This window comes from Palaemon carinicauda, chromosome 23, assembly GCF_036898095.1.
Source record: "Palaemon carinicauda isolate YSFRI2023 chromosome 23, ASM3689809v2, whole genome shotgun sequence".
NCBI lineage: Eukaryota > Metazoa > Arthropoda > Malacostraca > Decapoda > Palaemonidae > Palaemon > Palaemon carinicauda.
In genome coordinates this window covers 35,244,584-35,254,583 of record NC_090747.1, presented here as the reverse complement: position 1 = coordinate 35,254,583, position 10,000 = coordinate 35,244,584, and positions in this window count along the sequence as shown.

Sequence of the window (10,000 nt, the reverse complement as noted above, 5' to 3'; positions counted from 1 at the left end):
TAGTATACTTTCTCATTCTCCCCGGTTGCTTTCTTTTCTTCGGAGAAGGTATGCAATCCCTTTCCCTCTGTTTAAGCCTTGGGCTTATCCCTAAGTGGTTTTTTCCGAATTTATTTTCGATAAAACTATACTGGGGTGTTACTGTACCTTCCTGTTCCAGTAAGTCTGGTTCAAAGAGGGACAGAACAACAGAGTTTTTTAGTCTGAGTCTGTGTTTGTCTGGCTTGGGGTAGAGTCTCCCTCGCTGGCCTGACACAGACAAAGGTGGCTTAGCCTCCTTAGGTCACTACCGAAGGTTTCTGTGGATATGATTCCTTCTTTTGTGATCTACCAGACTAGTCCTTGTTGCTGTTCTCGGGGGAGGATAAGTTTCTTTCCCTGGGAGTAGCAACACCTTCCTTGCTTTGGTGCTCTGGGAGCTGGCAAGTATTGCTGGCCTTCCCCCTTAGATCTCCCTTAGGCTAAGATAAGTTTCTTGGCTGCGGGTGATCCGTCACTAAAGAAAGGTTGGTAGGACCCTCTCGTCCCTTCCCCTTCTATCTCCGTAATGGCCTAGTCATTACAGTACTGTACGTCGTTCTACATCTGGACCTAGTATAGGTTAGGATGTGGAATTGACTCAGCCCCTTGCCGGCCGGCAGAGCTGCCGGCCGGCAGAGCTGCCGGCCGGCAAGGGTCTTATATTTTGAGTGCTGCCCGGACCTCCCTTGGTCCCTCATCCATGCCTGCCTGTAGAGCCAGACGGCATTGGTCAGGAAGCCTGAATTAGATTCTCCCCTTCCTTATATGCACTCTTTCGGATTGCCGGGCTTGGAGGTAGTGTACACTCTTATCCCCGCATCCATTCTATTTTTCTTCTAGTGCTGTACCCGACCCGGCTGCCGGCCTATGAGGCCGGCAGCCGGGTAGGTGTAGTCCTCTGGTTCTTTTGCTGCCGGCTGGCATCGGTCTTGTACCTTTGCCGGCCGTCTAATGTCAGCCCTTGTCTGCCGGTCACCAAGAGTGTGGCCGGCAGCTGGGTATTACCTTGTGTAGTTGCCGGCCGGCAGCCATTGCCGGCCGACATTGGCTGTTGCCGGCCGGCAGTTGCTGCCGGCCGGCACATGCATTTGAACCAGAGTTCTGCCGCCTTATAGCTGTTAAGTAGTATACTTTAAAGCTAGTTATGGTGTGTGCCGGCCGGCACGTATCCTCCTATACTGTACTAGTATTCTTCAGTATAACATATACAGTAGGAAGAAAACTATGGTATGGGTTTTGGTACAGCACTGTGTGTTCTAACACTTTTGTGTTTTCTTGCACATTCCTTTGCTGTTGCCCTACAGATAGGAAAGTGAGTTCTTTCCTGTCTATTATCCAGGATTTTAAAATCATTGCTTAGGTGTGAGCTTCACCTGTTTCCTCTGGAAACCTTGCATTGGTTACTCTAGAAGAGATTAACCATTTGATTTTATTATCCGGAAGGCTGCAGCAATGGGTTGTGAGGGAAACACAAGTGTGTGTCTTTCCTTTATGAATTGTTATGCTATACTATGCATATCCAGTGATACATAGTTCACTTGATACTCATGGAAATTTCTTCTCTTTACAGGAGGACCCATTGAAGTGCGGAAATGTTTTCTGCAACGTCCGCAGCAAGTACCTCTGCGGACATGAGTTTTGTAGGAGACACGCAGCATGCGCTGTTTCCAAGGATGATCTCCAGTATTGGGACCCTCAGGTATGTACTGTGTGCACTAATCTGATTACTGAGGCTTTTGATTCCCCTAGGACGGCGGAATCAAGGGATATAGCAAGGGAGAAGCTTCGTACCTGGGTAAGGGGCTTCCAAAAGAACACCTCTGGCCCTTATCTTCCAAGTGAGAAGATGAGGGCGTATCTTTTCCCTAAGGCATCAGCTGATGCAGTGATTCCCCAGCCTCAAGAGGAGATCCCCCAAGATCAGGTCCAGGTGGATGTTGAAGTCGCGGTCGTGATGCAAGACATCCAGTTAGATGACAGGATGTCTGACGTGGACGAGCGTTTGGAAGAAGACCTCCTGGCAGAAGGTCAGGATGAAGTTCAAGCCCCGGACGTCGTAGAGGAAGAGGTCGCCGAGGTGTCGGCTACTCCGGTTCAGATTCCCAGTAGAGCTGGGACATGCCCTCTCTTCGATTGTTGGAATGATCCAACAAATGCAGAAGGAGAATCAGGAGAAGGCGGCTGCTATGGAACTGCGGATGCAGTGCCTTGCAGAATCACATGGGCCCCGGAAAAGGCTCAATGTGAAAGACCTTCCCTTGTGCTCAGATGCTAACCCATGGAGGTATGCTGAGCACATGCCGATGACGACTGGAAAGATCGTCATCTTGGATAAGCTGGGTTCAGTTCCCCTAGAGGAGGTGGAATTCTGGCCCAGTAAGGCATCATATCCGGACTGCTCTGTCCGGCTGAGAAAAGAACCAGCTTCAAGGGAGGAGACAGAGCCGAAGGAGGTCATAGTCATGGACCACGCTAAGGCTCAAGCTCTACTTTGATCCTCGATGAAGGAGAGGGGCTTCTCTAACTCGAAGGTAGCTGCATTGAGCAAGAAGCTCCCTTCCTTTGTGTCCTCTCCTGCTAGAGCCTTCCCCTTTTTACAGAAAGGGTTTGCGGCTGTCCTAAAGGCAGTCGAGGCCGGCAAGCCTTGCCCCTCCCTGGAGGAGTGTAAACCCTTGTCGCTGGCCCTGCCTATGAACCACAAAGACTGGAAGGACGTCCATCTGACGTTCTCAGTGGGAAAGTTGGAGGCTGATATTGCCGGACGGCAATTCGGCGAGGACCTCCCCAAGCTGTCTGAATTTCTTTTACGAAGAGAGTTCGAGACAAAAGAAAGACTGGCTGCCTCAATGTCTCTTCAGACTACTCTTGAGACGATGGCAAGTGACCCCAAGGTCCATGAAATGTTCATGGTGGTGGCTAAGACTAACCTAGCCACAGTGACGAAGGACCTTTATGGCTTCGTCAAGGCGAGGAGAGCTTGTAGGAAGTTCGTGTTCACCGGGGCTACGGTGAGGCACGAGCTTAGGAAGTTAATCTCCTCCAACATTTGGGGAAAAGACCTTTTCCCTACCGATGTGGTCAAAGAAGTTGTTGATAAGGCCGCTGTGGAGAATAGAAACCTTCTCCAGAAGTGGGGCCTGGCTATCAAAAGAAAGTCTTCCCCGGATGAGGGTCCTCAACCAAAGAGGAAGAATATGAGGGCTAGGCTACCGTCTCGGCCAGCCAAGCCCTCTAGACACCAACAGCAACTGCAATTGCCATTGCCTCCAGTGCCCCAGATGGTGGCACAAACCCCGACCACTTTTCAGTGGGTACCCCAGGCTGTGCCGTTTCAGTCCACGGCATTCACCCCAACGTTCGAAGGACAGTCTTCTTCCTTTCGAGCAAAGCCTAGAGGAGCAGCCAGAGGCTCGTCTAGGCGCCCCTCAATGGAAGGGGATTCAGGGGTGGTCGTGGTCAGGGAGGCAAGACCTCAGGACGGCAGTCCAAGTGAAATGATACCGGTAGGAGGGAGACTGATGAAATTTTGGGATCGTTGGACCTTCGATCCCTGGGCCCACAGCCTACTCAGGAATGGACTGGGCTGGAGCTGGTACAGCACTCCACCCCCGTGCCTTCGGTTTTTCCAACACCCCACCCCCGTTCTGGAGGAGTACGTTCAAGAACTGTTGGAGAAAAAGGTGATCCGAAAGGTGAAGTCCATCAAATTCCAAGGGAGGCTGTTTTGTGTTCCCAAAAAAGACTCGGAAAAGCTCAGAGTCATTCTGGACTTGTCGCCACTCAACAAGTTCATAGTGAATTGCAAATTCAAAATGCTAACACTGCAACACATAAGGACCTTACTGCCCAAGAGGGCATACTCAGTCTCTATAGACTTGTCAGACGCCTATTGGCACATTCCAATCAGCCGTCGACTCTCCCCCTACCTAGGGTTCAGGTTACAACGGAGACTATACGCCTTCAGAGCCATGCCATTCGGGCTAAACATAGCCCCAAGGATTTTCACGAAGCTGGCGAGCGCAGCTCTCAAACAATTACGCCTAAAGGGAATTCAGGTAGTAGCCTACCTGGACGACTGGCTGGTGTGGGCAGCATCCGAGACAGAATGCTTGCAAGCTTCCAGTCAGGTGATCCAGTTCCTAGAGTACCTAGGCTTCAAGATCAACAGAAAAAAGTCTCGACTTTCTCCATCTCAAAAGTTCCAGTGGCTGGGAATCCACTGGGACCTTTTGTCACACTGTTTCTCCATCCCGGCGAAGAAAAGGAAGGAGATAGCGGGTTCTGTCAAGAGACTTCTAGATTCTGAAAGGATATCAAGACGCGAACAGGAGAGGGTACTAGGCTCTCTCCAGTTTGCTTCGGTGACAGACCCAGTGCTAAGAGCACAGCTAAAGGATGCAACCGGAGTTTGGAGAAGGTATGCATCAAACGCGCGAAGAGATCTGAGAAGACCAGTGCCGCCTCGGCTACGTACTCTTCTCAGGCCTTGGTCCCAAGCCAGACATCTAAAGAAGTCGGTTCTTCTTCAGCCACCTCCCCCGTCGATGAAGATTCACTCAGACGCCTCAAAGGAGGGATGGGGAGGTCACTCTCATCGGAAAAAAGTCCAGGGGACTTGGTCCAAGCTATTCAGGACCTTTCACATAAACTTTCTAGAAGCTATGGCAGTGCTCCTTACCTTAAAGAAAGTCTCCCCACGTCACTCGATCCACATAAGATTGGTGATGGACAGCGAGGTGGTTGTGAGATGCTTGAATCGACAAGGGTCGAGGTCACCACCTCTCAACCAGGTGATGTTGGCCATTTTCCGATTGGCGGAAAAGAAGAAGTGGTACCTGTCGGCAGTTCACCTTCAAGGAGTCCGCAACGTGACAGCGGACGCTCTATCCAGGTTCACACCGATAGAGTCGGAATGGTCCTTAGACGCAGGATCATTCTCCTTCATTCTGAGTCAAGTCCCAGAACTGCAGATAGACCTCTTTGCGACGAAAGACAACAAGAAGTTGCCCCTGTACGTGTCCCCGTACGAGGACCCCTTAGCGGAAGCAGTGGACGCGATGTCCCTCGACTGGAACAGATGGTCCAGGATTTATCTGTTCCCCCCTCACAACCTTCTGTTGAGGGTCCTCAACAAACTGAGATCCTTCAAGGGGGTAGCGGCAATAGTGGCCCACAAGTGGCCAAACAGCATGTGGTTCCCCTTGGCGTTGGAACTACAGCTGAAGTTTGTGCCGCTACCACATCCAGTTCTGACCCCGCGAGTCCAGAAGTCAACTGTCTGCGCTTCATTACAGAAAACCCGGACCCTGCAGGTCATGATTTTCTCTTCCTTGCGGTGAGAAAGCGTTTCGGGATTTCGAAAGCCAGCATAGACTTCCTAGAGGAATATAAGTGCAAATCGACTAGAAGGCAATATGAGTCATCTTGGAGAAAATGGGTGGCCTTTGTAAAGGCGAAGAATCCGCAGGAGATCTCGAAAGACTTCTGCTTATCTTTCTTCATCCACCTCCATGGTCAAGGGTTGGCAGCTAACACGATTTCAGTGTGTAAGTCTGCTTTGATGAGACCCATTTTATAAGCCTTCCAGATCGACCTAGGTAACGAGATCTTTAATAAAGTTCCGAAAGCCTGCGCTAGGCTCAGACCTTCAGCACCTCCAAAGCCCATTTCATGGTCTTTAGACAAAGTTCTTCATTTCGCCTCCCTGTTGAGCAATGAAGAATGTGCGTTAAAGGATTTGACACAAAAAGTTATTTTCCTATTTGCACTCGCGTCCGTGACCAGGGTTAGTGGGATCGTAGCCCTCTCGAGAGAGGCAGGTCGTGTTCAGTTCCTGGATGGGGGGGAACTGAACCTGTTTCCGGATCCTACGTTTCTCGCCAAGAATGAGTTACCCACCAACAGGTGGGGTCCCTGGAGAATCTGCCCTCTGAAAGAAGATGCATCTCTATGTCCAGTAGAATGCCTAAAGGTCTATCTTCGTAGAACTTCAGACTTCAAGGGTGGTCAACTATTCAGGGGAGAAACATCAGGCTCAAATTTATCTCTGAATCAACTCAGAGCGAAAATCACATATTTTATTCGCAGAGCGGATACTGACAGTACACCCGCAGGTCACGATCCGAGGAAAGTTGCCTCATCCCTAAATTTCTTTAATTGTATGGACTTTGAACATCTCCGTTCATACACGGGCTGGAAGTCTTCCAGAGTGTTCTTTCGCCACTATGCGAAGCAAGTAGAGGAACTAAAGAGATCTGTGGTAGCAGTGGGTCGTGTGGTTAACCCTACTGTTTAACTCTGCGAGGAACAGTGGTCTTAATTGGGACGATTAAGTCCAGGGTGAGTGTGTAGGTACATACTGTACTACAAACTAAATGAGGGCACCGAGTGCCCACATAGACTGTTTCTTTTTCAAAGGTGAACCTAGCATAAGTGCAGACATGTGTGCCGAGCGTTTCTAACGCTAATGTGATTGATTTGTAATACAGACTTTTATGACTTGATACCTCGGTATCTCAAAAAAGTGGCATTGGATGTTTTTTCTTTCAGATAAACAAGTTCTGTTTACTATCATACTTATGCTTAAAGTTTTGGGTTATTCTCTTTATATATATATATATATATATATATATATATATATATATATATATATATATATATATATATATATATATATATATATATATATATATATATATATATATATATATATATATATATATATATATATATATAAAATTGTTGTTAACCTGTCTATTTATTGTCTGTCAATAAACTTGTTCTTGAGAACCTTGCGTCTCTTTCACCTGTGTCAATTTATTGGTATAATTGAGCATTTATTCTATGTACCTTATCTGGGATAATTCTAATAGAATTGTTCTTTTATGCAAGCTAGGTTGCGTTGGTTTATGAAGTCCCCTAATGGGAGGACTCCGTCCCATAAAGGGACGAGGGCGGTTTTATTAGTTTCTTCCTATGCGGATATAAACCTTTGTCCAATACAAGTATTGTGCGGATTACTGGTCAATATTTCATATTGACGCAGTGGTTCTTTACAAACTATGCTTTACTTAATATAGGGCGAGACCACTATATTAGCTTGCCTGGTATTCATACATAGGTATATGTACTCTTCGAGACTTTTCCAGAGGCTAGTAGGACTCTTCCCTGTAGGGGGCAGGAAGCTCTAACATGGTTTATAGTTAGTTGAAAAGATGTATAGCGGTAACATTCTAGGTCGAGTCGACCGGGAAAAATTACCTCCGGGGAGTACGGCACGTTCTGAGAATCCACAGATACAGTAATGCTCTGGTATACTTCCATCAGGACGACATGGCTTGAGCCCAAAAAACGGATTTTGAGCGAAGCGAAAAATCTATTTTTGGGTGAGATGGCCATGTCGTCCTGATGGACCCGCCCTTGCCTTTCTAAGAAAGGGCTGTAGGACCCCTCCCTACATACAGTATCTGTAGCACCTCGTGTACGCTACAAGGAATACAGATGGTGCCAGGATTGGCGCCAGGCACGCATACGAATCGGAAGATAGGGAGCCTTGGGAGCGGATCTCCCTTTTTCTTTCCCGAATTCGTTTCTTGCCCCCTACGAGACGAAATCTCTGTTCGGGATGCAGATTGCCATGTGGTGTGTCAAGAATACGTCCTCTGATATGTCGCGATATCCCTTTCAGGAGGGATATTCGCTCCAGGAGATAGAATTCTGGTACCTTAAGGTAAATTCTCTGGGAATATCGCCGTAGTTGTAATATACCCTAGGAAGCTACCCTATAGGAACTTCCATCAGGACGACATGGCCATCTCACCCAAAAATAGATTTTTCGCTTCGCTCAAAATCCGTTATATATAACTTTGATTAATGGTCCACCCACACAGAAGAACAAAGTAGGTTTTTCAGTCATATTCTTCTTGAAAAGTTGTTTTCAGGTAATTTCATGTTTTTGGGCTTTCCTTCCAAGTCATATTTTATGGTAACTATAGAGATATATCTAAGGCTCTCTCTCTCTCTCTCTCTCTCTCTCTCTGAATATTCTTGAATATGATACAATTAAAAAAGGTAAAAACGAAACTTTTTTTTTGGGGGGGGGACGTAGATTTCATTTCTCAACTTTCTAACTCTCTTTCGTGTGGATTCTCTGATTGCAATCACACTATTTTTTTCCAATAATATTTCTTTGATATCATTCTTCTCTTGTTATATTTCTTCTGTTTCCCTATCACCCAATCTCCTGGGAAGAGAGAAAGTGATATATCATAGCGTATTGTGTGAAATATGAATTCATTTCCCATAGATATCTAACATCTTTCGTTGAAATATTTCTTTATAAAATGTGATTCAGCTTCATCTTACTTCTCTCTTCCAGACACTTGATATCATTAAGAAATTTTTAATAAGACTATCAAGATTGTTTTAAATGCTTTTCCGAATAACCTAATTTTTGTTGGATTGTTGATTACAAATAAGATAAAATTTTATGCTTTTATTCTTTCATTACATCTATTTCTCTTTCAAGACACGCACATGCAAACACACGAATAGAAGCAAGATAATAAACAAATGACAAGCGTGTTTTTACTTTACCTCAGGACCTGCCATAAATATGAAATGTTTTAAGCAGATGATTAAAGCCACATATGCATCTATTTTTATTGGCAGCTATATATGACAAATTCAGGCCTAAAATTTTCTTATTTTGAGAGAATATCACTGCATTCACCGATAAGTGTGGTAGATCGACATCGACCACCAGCATATAAAAAAAGAAAAAATAAATAATAATAAAAATAGCGCACAACGCCCCACCCACAGACGGGACAAAACGTGATGCAACCCAACACTGCTGCTTCCTTCTCCAAACTTGCTAGGGGTGGAGCCCAACACTACAAAACCCAAATAAGGTGAGCAGCCTAAAACGAAGTTTTTACGAAATATTGAGTAAAGGTTTTACTTAATGTAATGTTCTGCAATAGTGCTAACAGTTGTGAAATGTGTAATTGCTGGAGAGTATGTAAGGCAAGTTTGGTTACCACGTGCATGTGATTAGGTTTTGAGGAGTTGATGAAATTTTGTCATCTTTTCTTCGAATGCTAATTATTCATTAAAAAAAGAAAATTATTCATCATCATTGACCTTTTTTATGAATTGATATTGACGCTAAAACTTTTTTTTTTTTTTTTTTTTTTTTTTTTTTTTTTTTTTTTTTTTTTTTTTTTAGAAAGTGTTGGTGGATAATATGGCTACAATATGCTTTAGTATCATTAGATGAGATGATGCGTGTTGGGTTTAGTGGATTGTTCTTCGATTATTTATTATTAATTTATGTATTGCTTTTCAGTACACATCAATAATGACCTGTTTACAAATTAATATTAATAATTTTATAGTTTGTTATTGTTAATGAGTGTGGGTGGATAATATTGAAATATTGCATGTTTAAAATTAGTGTGTTTTTCTTTGAATGATATTCTTTTTTTTATTTTTCATTCTTCAGTAATGACCTATTAATATTGATAATAATTTTTCTATAGTTAGTTAGTGTAGGGAAGTTTGAGTGGATGATGTGGCTAACACGTGTGTGTTAATATGTTTGATTGGTGTGTTATATGTTGACATTTTTTAAATTTTCTTTTATTACTGTATTTATTTTTTATATTTTATAGGACTTTTCATAAGTCTTCTATAATGATCGGCTTACATCATTGGTCATAAGTTAAAAAATGAAACTTTCTTTTGCATGGCAATTGTTTGTATATATAACATAATTTTCATCTTGAAAACATGCATATCAATTCCTCGCCTCAGTAAAAATTAGAAATAGAAAAGATGTCAAAACTCACTTCTAATTCCTTTTCCTGATATATTTTTTCAAAGCAGCCTCTGATATGAGACAAGGACGCAACAGGAAAGGGTGGGGTGGGGGGTATTGGCGGTCCATGATCAGTGGATTACTTTCTCTCCTCACTCC